This window comes from Panulirus ornatus, chromosome 71 (assembly GCF_036320965.1).
Source record: "Panulirus ornatus isolate Po-2019 chromosome 71, ASM3632096v1, whole genome shotgun sequence".
Taxonomy (NCBI): domain Eukaryota; kingdom Metazoa; phylum Arthropoda; class Malacostraca; order Decapoda; family Palinuridae; genus Panulirus; species Panulirus ornatus.
The window spans coordinates 7,208,414-7,229,145 of record NC_092294.1 but is presented as its reverse complement, the minus strand read 5'-3'; positions in this window follow the sequence as shown (position 1 = coordinate 7,229,145).

The following is a 20,732-nucleotide window of genomic DNA, read 5'->3' as shown; positions in this document are numbered from 1 at the left end:
TGATTCACAGGTCCTCTTCGTTGGAGGACATAGAATTGATGGAAGGCAGAACATCCACTTCCAGGGACCGATCATGTTCTCCTGGGGACTCGCCCAAGTCCCGACATAAACGGGCTAAGAAAACTGGTCGGTGAAATAACTCTTAAACTAACACGTTCAACGTCATCCAGTGGAACTGTAGAGGCCTTAGGCATAAGCAAGCACAATTACAACTGTTGCTTGCACTGTATAGGCCAGCCGTGATATGTCTACAGGAGACCCTTCTAAACGACACAGTCGAAGATGTTCCGCTTTAGATAGCTATCACTCGTATAGAAGAGACAAGAATCGTGGGACAGCTATCTATGTACACCAAAATTTACCTCACACAGGAGTGACTTTAAATTCTACTCTAGATGCTGTCGCATGTAGAGTGAAATTTAATAACACATACCTGGCCATTTGCTCAATATATTGCTCCGGTTCCAATGCACTTGATAATGATGAGTTAAACTTGCTTGTTAACCAGTTGCCCCACCGTAAAGTAGTTTTAGGAGACTTCAATGCTCATCATTATCAGTGGAGAAGCATCCGGGGAGAACAAATGGTTGATTTTATGATAAACGCCAACCTCGCTCTTCTAAACGATGGTAGTGGAACTCGTATAGATGATCGAACTGGCAATATCTCGGCAATTGATTTATCCTTGTCATCGCCGGATATACTTAACGACATCACTTGGGGTATTTATGACGACTCCCTAGGAAGTGACCATTTCCCGATCTGTCTTTCTTATTCATGCGACATTATTACCAACCCGTCTCCGCCTAAATTTAACAATAAGAAAGCAGACTGGGTGTCATTTACAAGGCAAGCCGTCCTTGATATATCCGGTGGTGACATTGATGCAAAAGTCCTCAAGGTTACCTCCACCATACTGAGGGCTCCTGAGAACTCTATACCTAAGTTTTCTACAATTTCCACAAAGTATAGAGTTCCTTGGTGGACACCAGATTGCCGAAATGCATTGCGTGAGCGCAATAGGAGATACAGGATTTTCGACAACGAGACTTCAGATAATAACTTTGTTGCATACAAACGTGTGAGGGCTCAGGCAAGAAGAACTATCAAAGAAGCCACACGAGACTCCTGGCGCGGCTTTATCTCTACCGTGAACAAGGACACACCAGTAAGTCAGGTCTAGTCCACAATGAATAAGAGAAAGAGAAAATACAAGCCACCACTTCCTCCGCAAATCCTCCACCAAGATCGAATAATCGACGACCCGTTGAACATTGCCAACACACTCGCCAGGAGATTCTCAGAAACAAGCAGCTCGGCCAATTACGACCCGCGCTTCCTACACCACAAGCGACAGGCCGAGCTGCAGTTACCAGACTTTGCCGCAGAAGATACTTTTGATTACAACCAAACAATCACCATGAAAGAATTGCTTCTTGCCCTGAAATCCAGCGGGATCACTTACGGGATGATCCAGCACCTTAGTCAGGCTAACCTAAGTTGTTAGCATTGTACAATGAGATTTGGACGTGTCGAACGTTTCCAAACTCATGGCACTTTGCGCACATCATCCCCATCCCAAAAGACTCCGGACGCCTTACGAATACAAATTCGTTTCGATCTGTTGCGCTCACGAGCTGCATTTGTAAGTTCATGGAGAGAATGGTTAACAGAAGGCTACTTTTTTTTTTGTTAGAATCGAAGGGTTTATCAAATAATCAACAGTGTGCTTTCCTCCGTAACAGAGGCACATTGGATCATTTAATACACCTAGAACATTCTATCCTAGAGTCAATGAGTAAAGTGCGTTTTTTGGTTGCCGTATTTTTAGATTAAGAAAAAGCCTTTGACATGACATGACGAAACGGAATTTTAAGCAAATTTTATGCTTTTGGTTTAAGAGGTTATTTACCCATATTTATAAAAAACGTTTTAAACGATAGAACTTTTGCTGTGAAACTTACAGCACTCGATGTCACTTCGGACACATTTGTCCAAGAGAATGGGGTGCCGCAAGGCAGCGTTCTTAGCCCAACATTATTCAATATTATGATTAATGATATTCTGTCCCCAGCTTCCGTCTCGCGAGATCTTAAATACTTGCTTTATGCTGATGATTGTGCGCTATGGCACTCTTCGCCTGGTGCACACCTTTCGGCTGAGCGGGTTCAAGCTGCGTTTGAGTCCGTTCATCGTTGGGCGCTACAGTGGGGATTTAAGTTTTCACCTAAGAAAAGTATTGCTGTTATCTTCAACCGAAAAATTATCCCGAATTTGCTTTTAACGTTAGACAACAACCCGATCCTATTTCGAAATAATTAAATTCTTAGGGTTAAATTTTGATAAAAAACTAAATTGGAAAAGTCATGTCGACTACCTGGTAACAAATTGCAGTAAAAGACTAAATGTTCTTAAATGCCTTTAGGGTTCCTTCAGGGGAGACGACAGAAGATCTTTATTAATGATTTATAAGCCCCTAATTAGATCTAAATTAGACTATCGCTCTCAGGTGTATACTTCGGCGAGCGAGTATACCCTGAGGAGGTTGGATTACAGAATAAATGTTTGCGAGTGTGCCTTGGAGCCCTAACCTGTACCAGAGTTCTACGATTGGAAGTTGAGGCCCATATACCTCCTCTCCGCCTAAGACGTGAGATCCTGTCGTGGCAAAGCGGTACTTTGATGGCCAGAAGGAACAATATAACTGCCTGTCGCCTCATTCTGGAATATTCAGAGCTCGTCAACAGAGGCGTCAGGCCCCTGGCCGTCAGAATACACTTCCTCAGTAAGAACTCCGGTACTAAAGTGAATGAAGTGGACTCGCAGGTTAAGAATTCCTTACCCCCCTGGGAGGGTTCCAAAATCAACATTAAGACGAGCTGGCTACCAACCAAAAAAGCACACACATCGGAGGGCGAGGTACATTAGCGTTTTCGTCGGGTCATCATTGATCACTTATTGTATGTTCACTTCTACACTGATGGCTCCAAGACGGATGAATGTGTGGGTGCAAGTGTATGGTCGATGGAGTGTGCACTCAGATACCGCTTGCCGAACCATACATCTGTATTTTGCGCTGAATTGTTTGCCATTCATCGAGCCATAGACTTACAGGGTAATATTATTAATAAACTAAATTCAGGTGAAAAAGATATCTTGATCTGGGTGCCTGGCTGGTCATTGCAATATATCCGGCAATGAGCAGGCAGACAGCTTGGCTAAGTCGACCTCAGAACTCGAGGAGGTCGTTCCGATCCCTCGGGAGCTGGGGTCCTGCCTTTCCTTGGGGAAGAGATCAATCCATCTTCTGTGGTAGAGTCAGTGGACCAACCTGACCACCAACAAAAAATACAAGCAAGAAGTGTCGGACTGGCCGACCTCGTACCGCAAGAACAGAAGAGAAGAGGTCGTGCTGGCCCCCCTCAGAATGAACTGTACGTACACCACCCACCTGCAGCCATAGACAACCAAAAGCTTTCCACCAGTATGCCAACAATGTAAACATACATCAACAATAGAACATCTACTGCTAAAATGCAGATGTGAACAATATAGAAGAAAATTCTTAGATTACTACATCAACCAAAACATTTCCTTTAGCATCATTAATGTACTCGGGAATAACCCGAGTACTATTGACAAATTGATGATCTTCCTCAGAGAAAGAGAATTAATCAAGATGATGTAAGGTGGTTCGCGGATTCTCCTCTGTGGCGGAGTCGGCTTGGTGTGCGGCTTCTCCTACTTGGGCTGGCCGCATGGTGGGTGAACATGTCCATTCATTAGACGGTCGGCCTCGGAGGGAGGTGGTCATCGTCCGGGTCGGCTGCGCCATGGTGTTGAGTCGGCGGACCTCTGATTAACTATCTATTCTGTGTGCATGTCATGGTCGAAGCCTGTCTCTAACCTGTCCTATCTTCTCGCATTCTTGGGTAAAATGCAACCGTGGTTACTGTGCCGACTGGGTGGTATTTGCCGCCACGTCGGCCCAATACCCACAAATCTTTTATTTCCACTACTTATATTTATTATTATTTATCTTTATCATTATTACATCAAAGTTACACATATGTTTTTTTTTCCTTTGTAGGTATTTAGGAATAATGACATCAGTCATACATTAGATACGGTTGCAGGCCTAATGACCTTTCTTATTGGTCGATGGCCTTAAAACCCAACAAACAACAATATGAAGGTTCCAGCAAGACAAGCGATGGAGCCGTCACTCAAGGAAATACAGACAGAGGTAAGACGCTGTTCAGTGAGTCACTCAGGTGACTGACTTGTTTGTTGGGTTTTACAGTCATCGACCTATGAGGAAGGTCATTAGGCCTCTAACCCTATTTAATGTATGACTGAAGTCATCATCCCTAAATACCTATTCTAAAGAAGAATGAAAAAATGACAAATATAATTCTTTTATTATAATGATATAAATAGTAATTACAAATAAATAATGGCAAGAAAAATTTTGTGGGTAATGAGCCAACGTGGCAGTAAACACCGCCCAGTCTGCACAGCAGCCATAGTTGCAGTATACCCAAGAGTGCGAAGAGATAGGATAGACTAGAAATAGTCCTCCACCGTGGGCGTCATGGACATAGATGATAATCTATTCGGAAGTCCGCCGGCTCAACCTCATGGCGCAGCTTCCCTGGAGGATAACCACCTTCCCTCAAGGCCGACCGTCTAATGTGTGGACATGTCCACCCACCATGCGACCAGCCCAAGTAGGAGCCAACCCCGACACAGAGAACAACCCACGAACCACCTTACATCCTCTGGATTAATTGTTTCTCTGAGGAAGACCATCATTTGTCAATAGCACTCGATTTGTCCCCGAGTACATTGATGTTAAAAGAAATGTTTTTCTTGTTGTTGGAGGAATAAATGTTCTATTGTGGAGAGTTCTCGAACTGTTGGCATACTGGTGGAAAATTTTGGTTTATGTATGGCTGCAGATGGGTGGTAGAAGTACAATTCATTCTGAGGAAGGCCAGCACGACCTCCTCTCCTCTATTCTTGCAGTATGAGGTCGGCCAGTCGGCCATTGCTTGCTTGTATTTTCTATTGATTGTTAGGCTAGTCCACTGACTCTGCCACAGGAGACAGATTGATCTCTTCCCCAAGGAAAGGCAGGACCCCAGCTCCCGAGGGATCGGAACGATCTCCTCGAGTTCTGAGGTCGATTTAGCCAAGCTGGCTGCCTGCTCTTTGCCGTCTATGTTGTAATGACCCGCCAGGCACCTAGATCATGACGATATCTTTCTCACATGAATTAAGTTTATTAATAATATTGCTCTGTAATTCACAGGACTCCGTATATTCAAAGCCTATTGCTTTAAGAGCAGAAAGAGAATCAGAAAAAATTGTTTTATTGTGATTTAAATTATATAGTCTATGGCTCGATCAGTGGCAAAGAATTCAGTGCAAAATACGGATGTATGGTTCGGCAGGCGGTAGCTGAGGGCACAGTCCATTGACCACACACCTGCATCCACATATTCATCCGTCTTGGAGCCATCAGTGTAGAGGTGAACGTGAGTGACCGATGATGACCTGACGAAAACGCTGGTGTATTTAGCTCTCCGATGTGTGCGCTTTTTTTGGGCTGGAAGCCAGTTCGTCTTCGTTAATTTCTGAATCCTCCCAAGGAGTTAAGGAATTCTTGACCAACGATTCTACTTAATTCACTTTAATACCGGAGTTCTCACTGAGGAGGTGTATTCTGACGGCCAGGGGCCTGACGCCTCTGTTGACGAGCTGTGAACATTCCAGAATGAGAAGACAGGAAGTTGTATTGTTCCTCCCGGCCATCAGAATACCACTTCGCCACGACAGGATCTCATGTCTCAGGTTTTTTATCAAAATTTAAGCCTAGGAATCTTAATGCATATCGAAATGGGATCGGGTTGTTGTCTAACGTTAAAAGCAAATTCGGGATATTATTTTTCGGGTGAAGACAAGTGCGATACTTTTGCTGGGTGAGAACTTAAATCCCCACTGTAGCGCCCAACGATGAACGGACTCAAGCGCAGCTTGAACCCGCTGAGCTGCAAATTGTGCACTAGGCGGAGAGTGCCATAGCGCACAATCATCAGCATAAAGTAAGTATCTAAGATCTCGCTGTACGGAAGCTGGAGACAGAACATCATTAATCATAATATTGAATAATGTTGGGCTAAGAACGCTATCTTGCGGCACCCCATTCTCTTGGGCAAATGCGCCCGAAGTGATATTGAGTGCTGTAGTTTCACAGTAAAAGTTCTATCGTTTGAAGCAATTCTGTTGAATATGGGTAGATATCCTCTTAAACCAAAAGCATAAAGTTTGCTTATAATTCCGTTTCGCCACGTCGTGTCGAAGGCTTTTTCTGAATTTAAAAATACAGCAACCAAAAACGCACTTTACTATATGACTCTAAGATAGAACGTTCAAGGTGCATTGAATGATCCAATGTGTCTCTGTTACGACGGAAAGCACACTGATGATCATTTGAATCCTACGCGTCGCCTCTTGAATGTAAGCCGGTTATACGAGCAATCTCGACGCAGACTATTTGTGACACGCCGACCGTCACATCCAAACACCCACCTCCATCTAACCCTACACCTACACCTAATCCTCCAACCATAGTCCATGACAAATCTTATGCCAATACCACATCAGCTCTCCGTCCTAAATAAAACAAAACTAATATATCTTTAAACCTGACTAAACTTGAAAAACCTACGTCGAACGTCATTGTTCCGGTACCTCCAACAAGGAGGTCTGTGGTTCACAGGTCCTCTTCGTTGGAGGACATAGAATTGATGGATACCAGACAATCCACACCCAAAAACCGTTCATGTTCCCCTGGGGACTCGCCCAAGTCCCGACATAAACGGGCAAAGAAAGCTGGTCGATTAGATAACTCTAAACCAGCACGTTCAATATCATTCAGTGAAATGAAGATGCCATAAGTATAAGCAAGCACAACTACAACTGTTGCTTGAACTGTATAGGCCAGCCATGATCTGTTTACAAGAGACCTTTCTAAACGGCTCAGTCGAAGACTGTTCCGTTGTAGATAACTATCATTCGTATAGAAGAGACGAGAATCGCGGGATAGCTAGCTATGTATACCAATGTTTACCTCACACATGAGTCTTTAATTCTACTCTAGACGCTGTCTCATGTAGAGTAAAATTCAATAACACATACCTGGCCATATGTTCTATATATAGCTCCGGTTCCAGCGCACTTGATAATGGTGAGTTAAATCTTCTTGTTAATTGATTACCTCAATATAAAGTAATTTCAGGAGACTTTAATGGTCCTTATCATCAGTGAAGAAGCGTCCGGGCAGACGCCAAGGGGAATAAATGGTTACTTTTATGATCAATGCCAACCTCACTCTTCAGAATGATGGTAGTGGAACTCGTGTAGATGACCGGACTGGCAATATCTAGGCAATTGATTTATCCTTGTCATCGCCAGATATACTTAATAGATTATTGCAAGAAAAACATGTTTTAACATCATCAATGTACTCTGGGACAACTCGAGTACTATTGACAAGTTGATGGTCTTCCACAGAGAAACAATTAATTCAGATGTAAAGTGGTTCGTGGGTTGTTCTCTGTGGCAGGGTTGGCTTCGGTGTGAGGCTCCTCCTACTTGGGCTGGTCGCATGGTGGGTAGACATGTCCACACTTTAGACGGGTCTTGGGTAAAATGCAACCTTGGATACTGTACCGAGTGGGTGGTATTTGCCGCCACGTCGGCCCAATACCCACAAATCTTATATTTATTATTATTTATATTCATTTTCATTACATCAAAATTAACAAGTATTTAGGAATGATGACATCAGTCATACACTAAAGAGGGTTGCAGGCCTAATGACCTTCCTCATAGGTCGATGGCCGTAAAACCCAACAAACAACAACAATTAAACAGTCGGCCTTGACGGGAGGTGGTTATCCTCCGGGGCAGTAAACTGCAACTATGGCTACTGTGCAGACTGGGCGGTGTTGCCGCCACGTTGGTTCATTACTCAAAATTTATCTTTATCATATCAGAATTAAAATTTTTCTATTTTTCTACTTATCTTTTTATTAGAATAGGTATTTAGGGATGACTTTAATCACAGATAGGGTTGCAGGCCTAATAACCTTCCACGTAGGTCTATGGCCGTAAAAGCCAACAAACAACAAACGTAGTCCGCCAGCTTCGTGGTCTCCGCTTGGAGTTGATTGCTCCATAAACAGAGGTCTTATTTATATCCAGGTTAATGAGTCATGGGAGACCATTGGCTATAACCAGTGGTGAATGACTGGTCAACTATAGGTGGACATGGAGGTGGTGCGGACAACTCGGGTAGTTCCCACAGCAAGAAAATGTAGAATGAAGTCTTTCGTCAGAAACTTTGGTTTATATTACTTTTCGATCAGGCGACAGCTTTTAATTGTTCACAGTCTATTGGAACGTCTGACCCGCCATATAGATTATTACAGTTATGTGGTTGTTTGCCTCAATTACTAGTTTAGCCCAACATGGGAATGATGACTACCTACGTTTTGTATTTGCAGTATACAAACAAAAAAGAGACCAGCTTTTGAAGCTCCTTGTGCTGGTAAATGATGACAAAGCAGTTGCGTCTTGTTTACCCTAAAGTTTCACAGAACAAGAATAGTAAGGATAACATTGCTAATGAGAGGTTTTTGTCCTCCCAGTTGCCACCAATTTTAAGCATGTATTTGAAGACGGATAATAATAAATCAACCTATTATGTACACTGTTAGGTGTTATATACAAAATGTAATTTAACTTAATGTTAATAGAAAAATGTGCCTCAACGTCTTCATATTGAAATGGAAATTAGGACCCTCCATTTACAGAATTCCAGTCAAACAACGGGATGGATATGATGACATTCCGTCCACCGTAGAGGACCAAGTCACCCTCAGTCGCCTGCTGACGTCGCAAGGGGGAGGGAGGAAGCCGTCAAAAGAACACTCAAGTGTCTTGCGTCAAGGAGGGTGGTACCTCTTTCACGTGTAAATTTGATAGGGGGTAAACCTTCGTCGAGTCAAGGAGAGTGGTACTTCTTTCACGTGTACTTTGACATGGGGTAAACCTTCGTCGAGTCAAGGGGGTGGTACCTCCTCCGCGTGTGTTTGAGGGGGTAAACTTTCGTCGAGTCGAGGCGTGAACCACCGACATAAGTAAGTGATTGACATGACCGTATGTGGCAGACTGGGACCCTCCCTCCCACTTGTGTCAGGATAGGGAGCGTTTGGTTCCTCAGGGAGCGCTATGCTCTCACGGTATTAGCCGGGAGGCCATAGTTTTGTGTCAGGGAGTGAGTTGCCGTAGCAGCCCAGGGAGAGAGAGAGAGAGAGAGAGAGAGAGAGAGAGAGAGAGAGAGAGAGAGAGGGGGGGGAGTAAACCCGATGCGAAGCAGTGAGTAAGACACTGTTGTGTGTCAGGGAATGAATCACTGGGATGTGTCAAGCGTCTTCGTCTGTCTTGGAGTGATCTGCCGCCGTGTATCAGGAAGGGACGTGCCAATGCGCCAGGATATGAGGTGCAGACGCATGTCAGCTGGTGAGACAGTCGTTTGAAAGTGATCGGCTTTGATGTTAGGGGACGAGTCGGGCGTTGTTGTTTGTCAGGGTTGAGGGATGAGAACCTCTCGTCGTGTGGCAGAGAACAACAAGCTGCCGTAGTAAACTATCGTACACTGAGGCATAAGCCCACGATATGTGGTCGAAACGAAGCCACTGACGTCTGTCAGGGAGTGAGTAGCGTTTCTTCGCCGTCAGACAGGAAGCTGCCCTTGTATGCAAGGGAGTTAGAGTGAGGTGCCCGACGTGTGCTAGAGAGAAAGCCAGAGAATCTGTCAGTGTAAGCAGCCTTTCTTTGCTACGGTGAGCAGCGGTTTTGCGTTGTGAGGCAGGAAGCCAGCCTTATGTATCAGGGAGTTAGTCATGTATTGTGTTATGGTGTGAACTACCCAGGTATGTTACAGACGAAGCCACCGACATTGTTTTTGCCTCTGAAGTGTGTGTGTCAAGCAAGAAGCCATCGTGACGGAGTTAGGCAATGTAATGTATTTTGGAGTGAGCTACCGACGTGTATCAGATACAAAGCCACCGATGTCTGTCAGAGAGAGAGCAGCGTTTTTGGTGTGTCAGGTAGGAAGCCATACCGCTGTGTGTCAGAAAGAGATAATCGAATTTGGTTTACCATGAAGTGACCTACCGACACACGTGTGTTAGAGACGAAGCTCATCGATGACTGTTAGAGAGTGAGCAGAGTTTTCTTGAGTTCGTCGAAGTAATGTGTGGTGAGGTAAGCTGCCGACGTGTATCAGAGACTGAGCCACCTTCGTAGTGTGTAGAGCAGGAAGCCGCGATGTGTGTATAAACGAATTGGTCGAAGTAGATTGTCGAGGAATGAACCAACGACGCCAAACTAAAGCGTCCCTTTAGGACATTTGTTCTAGCTAATGCCAGACAATTACAGTCAACTTGCATGGCCTATGGGTCGTCAAAGTAAAGCTTCACATTCAGACCTTGGTTCAGGCTAACGCTAGACGGTTTTATACAGGTTTTGTGGGACACATATGTGGGTCGTCAAAGTAAAGTTACACTGAAAATTTTCCTCTGGCTAACACTTGTGCGGGCTACATGGGTCATCAAAGTAAAGCTTCACTTTGGGACTTTATTCTGGCCGAAGTCACACGATTTTAGTCAGCTTTTGAGGGCTCTACAGGTAATCAAAGTTAAGCTTCCCTCTACGAAGTTTATTCTGGCAGACGCTAGACGATTGTATGCAGCTTCTGCGGGCTATAAAAGGTCGTCAAAGTCAAGCTTAACGTAGTGAATTATATTCTTGCCGACGCCAGATGACTTTACTCAACTTTTGCGGGCTCCACTGGTGGATCATCAGTATAAAGCTTCACTTTCAGGAAATTTATTCCATCTGATGCCAGATGAATTTATTCAGTTTTTCTTAGTTCCAATGTTTATCAAGGTAAAGCTTCATCTTGGGAATATTATTCTGGCCGACGACAGATAATTTTTGCGTGTTTTCGGGGCTCCACTGATCATCAAAGTAGAGCTTCAGTTAAGGAAACTAATTTTGGCCGACGCCATGGGTCATCAGAACAAAGCTTCACTCTCTGAATTTTACTTTAGCGAACGCTTTTGAGAGGCCCATGTGTCGTCAAACTAAAGCATCTCTTTGGGACTTTTTTCCTGGCTAATGCCGGACGATTTTAATCAGATTTTACAGTGTCCATGGGTCGTCAAACCTAAAGCTTCTCTTTACGATTTTTGTCTTCTTGCTCAGGCCAGACCATTTTAATCGGGTTTTGAGGGGCGCACGGGTCGCCAGACTTTAAGCTTCACTCAGGGACTTTTTTCTGCACACACGGAACTATTCTGTTTGGGTTTTACGGGGCCCAGGGGCCGCCAGACTTAATGCTTCAACCTGGAATTTCTATTCTGGCTAACGTCAGACGATTATAATCGGGTTTTGCTGGGTCCACGGGTCGTTAAACTTAAAGCTTCACTTTGGGACTTTTTAATTCTGCATAAGAGAACTACGTCATATGAAACTCATATACTTTTTTACATAAATCAATGTTCCTTGCCTACATTTATTGAAGTCAATTACTTTTTGCATTATAATTTCCTTACCCAAAGCTTCAAGCCGTTATCCGTAATTGTTCGTAAGGAGAGAAGGACTATGTGACTTTATTAATATAAAAACATGTTTAATGAATAATTTGACATCACAGAAGTACCAAGTTAAACTAAAGAGTTACCAAAACCTTTGTGGATGTTATAAAGTTATAGAATGGACTCCGTCTTGCCGGATTACCACTGGTCTCGTATAAGTAGCTATCAAATATTCTTTGTTCCAATGATCAATGAATCATCACCCATTAGCACTTTCAAACGTTTATAATCCTTATAATTGAATAAGGCTCTAGCATGATGCTTTATCTATCTAGTCATACATTCTGCCACACACGATACATGAGGCACACATTCTGCCACACACGATACGTAAGGCACACATTCCACCACACACGATACATGAGGCACACATTCTGCCACACACGATACAAGAAGGCACACATTCCACCACACACGATACATGAGGTCACATTCTGCCACACACGATACATGAGGCACACATTCCACCACACACGATACATGAGGCACACATTCTGCCACACATGATACATGAGGCACAAATTCTGCCACACACGATACATAAGGCACACATTCCACCACACACGATACATGAGGTACACATTCTGCCACACACGATACTTAAGGCACACATTCTACCACACACGATACTTGAGGTACACATTCTGCTACACATGATACACATGCAGAAACAATGATCGCAATCGGAAATTCTTCCAAATCAAGAGAAGTTGACAAATATGAATGAACTAAAATTGGCATGGTATCACATATTCACAGCTACCGGGTCGGCCTATTCTAGATTGTCACCCCAGGGTCAATGGTCAATACACATACGTTAAGAGAAAATAACAGTACTTACCGACCTTTTTGTCTTTGGGGAATCGATGATATGCACATATTGTGGGTGTGTGTATGTGTGTGTCTGGATTTCCTGCACACAACAGAGCAGTGAGAACGTCCGACCATGTTTTCTTGCTTTCAGATTCAGGTGCACATGAGAAACAGCAGCTTCGTCTCGCACCATTTTTTGACAACTATACAACCCTAGTCTCTTTATACTGAACAGTTCATCGCTATATAGCCTGATTGAAACATATGTGTATTTACATGATGCTGTTTCACGAGTTACAACGCTATTTTTCAGGTATACAGTCTCGGTAAAATGGATCAAACTTTTGCTTCGTGTATGCTCAGTGTAGCTTTTTTTTCTTTTTTACCTCTTGCGCAATGTAGGCTTTACCTCTTGCGCATGCTCAGTGTAAGTTTTACCTCTTGCGCATGCGCGGCCTGAAGTGGCGCATGCGCACATCACTGTTGACTTTGATTTGCTTAGAATTAGTGGCGCGAAATAGCTCAGTGAGTGTGAAGGTGGCTCCTTCAGCGTTCATGATTTAACGGTAAATATCCTTAAAGATCGGTATCGGGAATATCTCTTCTCGTAATGGTCAATATACTTGAAGATCGGTGTCGGGAATATCTCCATTCGTAATGGTGAAGTTCAGGTGTCGATGAATAAATCACAGAATTCCTTATGACAAAGTTGTAAAGAAACATTTACTTCTATGGACGATGGCTTCCTCTCCATACCCTGCCATACCAGGGTCTGTGGCAACAGTCAGTCAGCGACCGTATTTTCCCTGCAATAGTCTCTCTTATATCATGCTCAGCTAGGTACGGGCTTTTGCATGACCGGCAAGGTATCACCCAAGAATTTTGAATATTGCTGAAGAGATATTAGTTGTATGATTATCTTACTGTGTCACTTGACAGCTCCTAGCAAGCTATGACTACATGGCTGGTGACTCACTGTTAGAAATATATATGTACATATATGATAGAAAGGGTAGTGAGTGGTGGGGTGAAGAAGTAAGATTATTAGTGAGAGAAGAGAGAGGCATTTGCACAATTTTTGCAGGGAAATAGTGCAAATGACTGGGAGATGTATAAAAGAAAGAGGCAAGAGGTCAAGAAAAAGGTGCAAGAGGTGAAAAAGAGGGCAAATGAGAGCTGAGGTGAGAGAATATCATAAAACTTTAGGGAGAATAAAAAGATTTTTTTGAAGGAGGTAAATAAAGTGCGTAAGACAAGAGAACAAATGGGAACATCGGTGAGGGGGGCAAATGGGTAGGTAATAGCAAATGGTGGTGGTGAAGTAAGAGGGAGATGGAGTGAGTATTTTGAGGGTTTGGTGAGTGTATTTCATGATAGTGGCAGATATAGGGTGTTTTGGTCGAGGTGGTGTGCGAAGTGAGAGGGTCAGAGAGAATGATTTGGTAAACAGAGAAGAGGTAGTGAAAGCTTTGTGGAAGATGAAAGGCGGCAAGGCGGCGGGTTTGGATGGTATTGCTCTGAAATTTATCAAAAAAGAAGGCAACTGAGTTGTTGATTGGTTGATGAGGAAATTCAATGTATGTGTGGTTCATGGTGAAGTGCCTGGGGATTGGCGGAATGCATGCATAGTGCCATTGCACAAAGGCAAAGGGGATAAAGGTGTGCTCAAATTACGGAGGTATAAGTTTGTTGAGTATTCCTGGGAAATTATGTAGGAGGGTATTGACTGAGAGGGTGAAGGCATGTACAAAGCATCAGATTGGGGAAGAGCAGTGTGGTTTCAGAAGTCTCCTGGTAGAGGATGTGTGGATCAGATGTTTGCTTTGAAGAATTTATGTGAGAAATATTAAGGCCTGTCTATACGAGCGGGCCTGATCGGCGGGCTTGCCCGTTAACGGGCATATTTGACGGGCAAACGATCAAATTGCCCGAAAGCCCGCCGAGCGAAATCACTGAGCTGGTGCCCGGTAGCTGGAGTTTCTACCCTGCCAGACGCAAGATAATGTCGTGAACCCACAGCGGGCCTTCATCCCACATCCCACGGCATAGTAGCACAGTGAACATTTAACGATGGCAGCCCAGGATAACTCTAGTGAGCCACCAACAATTTTTTGGTCTAAAGCACTTACTAGTACTTTGATTGACCTTTATCGTAAGAATCCGTGTTTATGGAATGTGAAGCTGAAATGCTATAAGAGCACAAAATCTTTTTCTTGACAATGCTAGGCACCATGGTTCTCGTACCGCACTCCACCCGCTACTGGCAACATCGTCGGGCAGGCCCGGCTGTTCATCACATCGGTCGTGTGGACAATATTCACGGGCAGGCCCGCCAGAATTTGCCCGTTAACGGGCAAACCCGCCGATCAGGCCCGCTCGTGTAGACAGGCCTTTAGAAAAACAGATGGATTTGTACGTGGCAGAGTTGATAGGGATGCTCTGTGGAAGGTTTTAAGAGTATATGGTGTGGGAGGTAAGTTGCTAGAAGCAGTGAAAAGTTTTTATCGAGGATATAAGAAATGTGTACAAGTAGGAAGAGAGAAAAGTGATTGGTTCCCAGTGAATGTCGGTTTGTGGCAGAGGTGCGTGATGTCTCCATGGTTGTTTAATTTGTTAATGGATAGGGTTGTTAAGGAGGTGAATGCAAGAGTTTTGAAAAGAGGGGCAAGTATGCAGTCTGTTGTGGATGAGAGGGCTTGGGAAGTGAGTTAGTTGTTGTTTGCTGATGATAGCGATGGTGGCTGATTCAGGTAAGAAACTGCAGAAGCTGGTGACTGAGTTTGGTAAAGTGTGTGAAAAAAGAAAGCTGAGAGTAAATGTGAATAAGAGCAAGGTTATTAGGTTCAGCAGAGTTGAAGGACAAGTAAATGGGGAGGTAAATTTGAATGGAGAAAAACTGGAGGAAGTGAAGCGTTTTAGATATCTGGAAGTGGACTTGGTAGCGGATGGCACCATGGAAGCGGAAGTGAGTCGCAGCATGGGGGAGTGGGCGTTGAAGAATGTGTAGAAGGCGAGAACATTATCTCAGAGCAAAAATGGTAATGTTTGAAAGAATAATGGTTCCAACAATGTTATATGGTTGAGGCAAGGGCTATAGATAAGGTTGTGCGGAGGAGGGTGGATGTATTGGAAATAAGATGTTTGAGGACAATAAGTGGTGTGAGGTGGTTTGATCGAGTAAATGATTAAAGGAAAAGAGAGATGTGTGGTAATAAAATGAGTGTGGCTGAGAGAGCAGATGAGGGTGTATTGAAAAGGTTTGGTCACGTGGAGAGAATGATTGAGGAAAGATTGACAAAGAAGATATATGAGGCAGAGGTGGAAGGAACGAGGAGAAGTGGGAGACCAAATTGGAGGTGCAAGGATGGAGTGAAAAGGATTTTGAGCGATCGGCGCCTGAACATACAAGAGGGTGAAAGGCGTGCAAGGAATATAGTGAATTGGAACGATGTGGTATACTGGGGTCGACGTGCTGTCAGTGTATTGAACCAGGACGTGTGAAGCGTTTAGGGTAAACCATAGAAAGTTCTGTGGGGCCTGGATATGGAAAGGGAGCTGTGGTTTCGGTGCATCACACATGACAGCTAGAGACTGAGTGTGAACGAATGTGGCCTTTGTTGTCTTTTCCTAGTGCTACCTCACGCGCAAGCGGGAGGAAGGGGGTGTCATTCCATGTGTGGCGGGGTTGCGGATAGAATGAATGAAGTCAGTATGTATGAGTATGTACATCTGTATATATGTATATGTCTGTGTATGCACATGTATATATACGCAGAGATGTATAGGTATGTATATGTGTGTGTGTGGGCGTTTATATATATACATGTGTATGTGGGTGGGTTGGGCCATTCTTTCGTCTGTTTCCTTGCGCTTCCTCGCTAACGCGATAGACGGCGACAAAGTATAATGATAATAATGATAACGGCTTTGAGATAAAAAGCTTTTCATAAACACTAAAAATTTCTATGAATATATGATGACAGATTTATAGGATAATCATTTGTAGCCGTTGTTCAGACTAAGTGCTGGCCAACAACACATCATGACCAACAGCACCATACATATCACGACTGTATTGAGCTCAGAAGATTGACAAGAGACGCGCCATGACAATATCGTTGGATTACCCCTAAAGGTGAGTTGTGGCAAATGAACGTTACATTCTTCCGTGTAATAAATTGCTTCGCTGGAACATCTGTAGCAAATTCAATTGTGTTATATATATATATATATATATATATATATATATATATATATATATATATATATATATATATATATATATATATATTATTATTATTATTATTTATTTTGCTTTGTCGTTGTCTCCCACGTTTGCGAGGTAGCGCTAGGAAACAGACGAAAGAAATGGCCCAACCCACCCCCATACACATGTATATACATACACGTCCACACACGCAAATATACATACCTATACATCTCAATGTACACACACATATACATATATACACATGTACATAATTCACACTGTCTGCCTTTATTTATTCCCATCGCCACCTCGCCACACATGGAATAACATCCCCCTCTCCCCTCATGTGTGCGAGGTAGCGCTAGGAAAATGTAATAATGTAATAATGCCCGAAACCACAGCTCCCTTTCCACATCCAGGCCCCACAGAACTTTCCATAGTTTACCCCAGACGCTTCACATGCCCTGATTCAATCCATTGACAGCACGTCGACCCCGGTATGCCACATCGATCCAATTCACTCTATTCCTTGCCCGCCTTTCACTCTCCTGCATGTTCAGGCCCCGATCACTCAAAATCTTTTTCACTCCATCTTTCCACCTCCAATTTGGTCTCCCACTTCTCGTTCCCTCCACCTCCGACACATATATCCTCTTGGTCAATCTTTCCTCACTCATTCTCTCCATATGCCCAAACCATTTCAAAACACCCTCTCCTGCTCTCTCAACCACGCTCTTTTTATTTCCACACATCTCTCTTTACCTTACATTACTTACTCGATCAAACCACCTCACACTACATAGTGTCCTCAAACATCTCATTTCCAGCACATCCACCCTCCTGAGCACAACTCTATTCCTGGGGATAGGGGAGAAAGAATACTTCCCACGCATTCCTCACGTGTCGTAGAAGGCGACTAGAGGGGACGGGAGCGGGGAGCCAGAAATCCTCCCCTCCTTGTATTTTAACTTTCTTGGGGAGTGCCAATCCTCCTCGAAGGCTCAGATTGGGGTGTCTAAATGTGTGTGGATGTAACCAAGATGTGAAAAAAGGAGAGATGGGTAGTATGTTTGAGGAAAGGAACCTGGATGTTTTGGCTCTGAGTGAAACGAAGCTCAAGGTAAAGGGGAAGAGTGGTTTGGGAATGTCTTGGGAATAAAGTCAAGGGTTTTAGTGAGAGGACAAGAGCAAGGGAAGGAGTAGCACTACTCCTGAATCAGGAGTTGTGGGAGTATGTGATAGAATGTAAGAACGTAAATTCTAGATTAATATGGGTAAAACTGAAAGTTGATGGAGAGAGATTGGTGCATATGCACCTGGGCATGAGAATGAAGATCATGAGAGGCAAATGTTTTGGGAGCAGCTGAATGAGTGTGTTAGTGGTTTTGATGCACAAGACCGGGTTATAGTGATGGGTGATTTGAATGCAAAGGTGAGTAATGTGGCAGTTGAGGGAATAGATGGTATACATGGGGTGTTCAGTGATGTAAATGGAAATGGTGAAGAGCTTGTAGATTTATGTGCTGAAAAAGGACTGGTGATTGGGAATACATGGTTTTTAAAAAGCGAGATATACATAAGTATACGTAAGTAGGAGAGGTGGCCAGAGAGCGTTATTGGATTACTTGTTAATTGACAGGCGCGCGTAAGAGAGACTTTTGGATGTTAATGTGCTGAGAGGTGCAACTGGAGGGATGTGTGATCATTATCTTGTGGAGGCGAAGGTGAAGATTTGTATGGGTTTTCAGAAAAGAAGAGAGAATGTTGGGGTGAAGAGGGTGGTGAGAGTAAGTGAGCTTGGTAATGAGACTTGTGTGAGGAAGTACCATGAGAGACTGAGTACAGAGTGGAAAAAAGTGAGAACAAAGGAGGTAAGGGGAGTGGGGAGGAATGGGATGTATTTAGGGAAGCAGTGATGGCTTGCGCAAAAGATGCTTGTGGCATGAGAAGCTTGGGAGGTGGGTTGATTAGAAAGGGTAGTGAGTGGTGGGATGAAGAAGTAAGATTATTAGTGAGAGAGAAGAGAGAGGCATTTGGACGATTTTTACAGGGAAAAATGCAAATGAGTGGGAGACGTATAAAAGAAAGAGGCAGGAGGTCAAGAGAAAGGTGCAAGAGATGAAAAAGAGGGCAAATGAGAGTTGGAATGAGAGAGTATCATTAAATTTTAGGGAGAATGAAAAGATGTTTTGGAAGGAGGTAAATAAAGTGCGTAAGACAAGGGAGCAAATGGGAACTTCAGTGAAGGGGGCTAATGGGGAGGTGATAACAAGTAGTGGTGATGTGAGAAGGAGATGGAGTGAGTATTTTGAAGGTTTGTTGAATGTGTTTGATGATAAAGTGGCAAATATAGGGTGTTTTGGTCGAGGTGGTGTGCAAAGTGAGAGGGTTAGGGAAAATGATTTGGTAAACAGAGAAGAGGTAGTAAAAGCTTTGCGGAAGATGAATGCCAGCAAGGCAGCAGGTTTGGATGGTACTGCAGTGGAATTTATTAAAAAAGGGGGTGACTGTATTGTTGACTGGTTGGTAAGGTTATTTAATATATGTATGACTCATGGTGAGGTGCCTGAGGATTGGCGGAATGCATGCATAGTGCCATTGTACAAAGGCAAAGGAGATAAGAGTGAGTGCTCAAATTACAGAGGTATAAGTTTGTTGAGTATTCCTGGTAAATTATATGGGAGGGTATTGATTGAGAGAGAGGGTGAAGGCATGTACAGAGCACCATATTGGGGAAGAGCAGTGTGGTTTCAGAAGTGGTAGAGGATGTGTGGATCAGGTGTTTGCTTTGAAGAATGTATGTGAGAAATACTTAGAAAAGCAAATGGATTTGTGTGTAGCATTTATGGATCTGGAGAAGGCATATGATAGAGTTGATAGAGATGCTCTGTGGTTTTGGTGCATTATTACATGACAGCTAGAGGATAAGTGTGAAAGAATGTGACCTTTGTTGTCTTTTCCTAGCGCTACCTCGCGCACATGAGGGGAGAGAGGGTTGCTTTTTCATGTGTGGCGGGCTGGCGATAGTATGAATAATGTACATGTGTCTATGTGTGCGTATGTACGTTGAGATGTATAAGTATGTATATTTGCGTGTGTGGACGTGTAGGTATATACATGTGTATGTGGGTAGGTTGGGCCATTCTTTCGTCTGTTTCCTTGCGCTACCTCCTTAACGCGGGAGACAGCGACGAAGCAAAATAGAAAATGATAAATTATATATATATATATATATATATATATATATATATATATATATATATAAATATATATATATATATATATATATATATATATATATATATATATATATATATATATATATATATATATATATATATATATATATATATATATATATATATATCCCTGGGGATAGGGGATTAAGAATACTTCCCACGTATTCCCTGCGTGTCGTAGAAGGCGAGGGAGCGGGGGGCTGGAAATCCTCCCCTCTCGTTTTTTTTTTTTTTTTTTTTCTAATTTTCCAAAAGAAGGAACAGAGAATTGGGCCAGGTGAGGGTATTCCCTCAAGGGCCCAGTCCTCTGTTCTTAATGCTACCTCGCTAACGCGGGAAATGGCGAATAGTTTAAAAGAAAGAAAAAGAAAATATATATATATATATATATATATATATATATATATATATATATATATATATATATATATATATAGTATATATATATAGTATATATATATATATATATATATATATATATATATATATATATATATATATATATATATATATATATATATATATATATATATATATATATATATATATATATATATATATATATATATATTTTTTTTTTTTATTATACTTTGTCGCTGTCTCCCGCGTTTGCGAGGTATATATGTATATATATATATATATATATATATATATATATATATATATATATATATATATATATATATATATATATCCATAGCCCACGCCTCGCAACCATACAACATTGTTGGAACCATT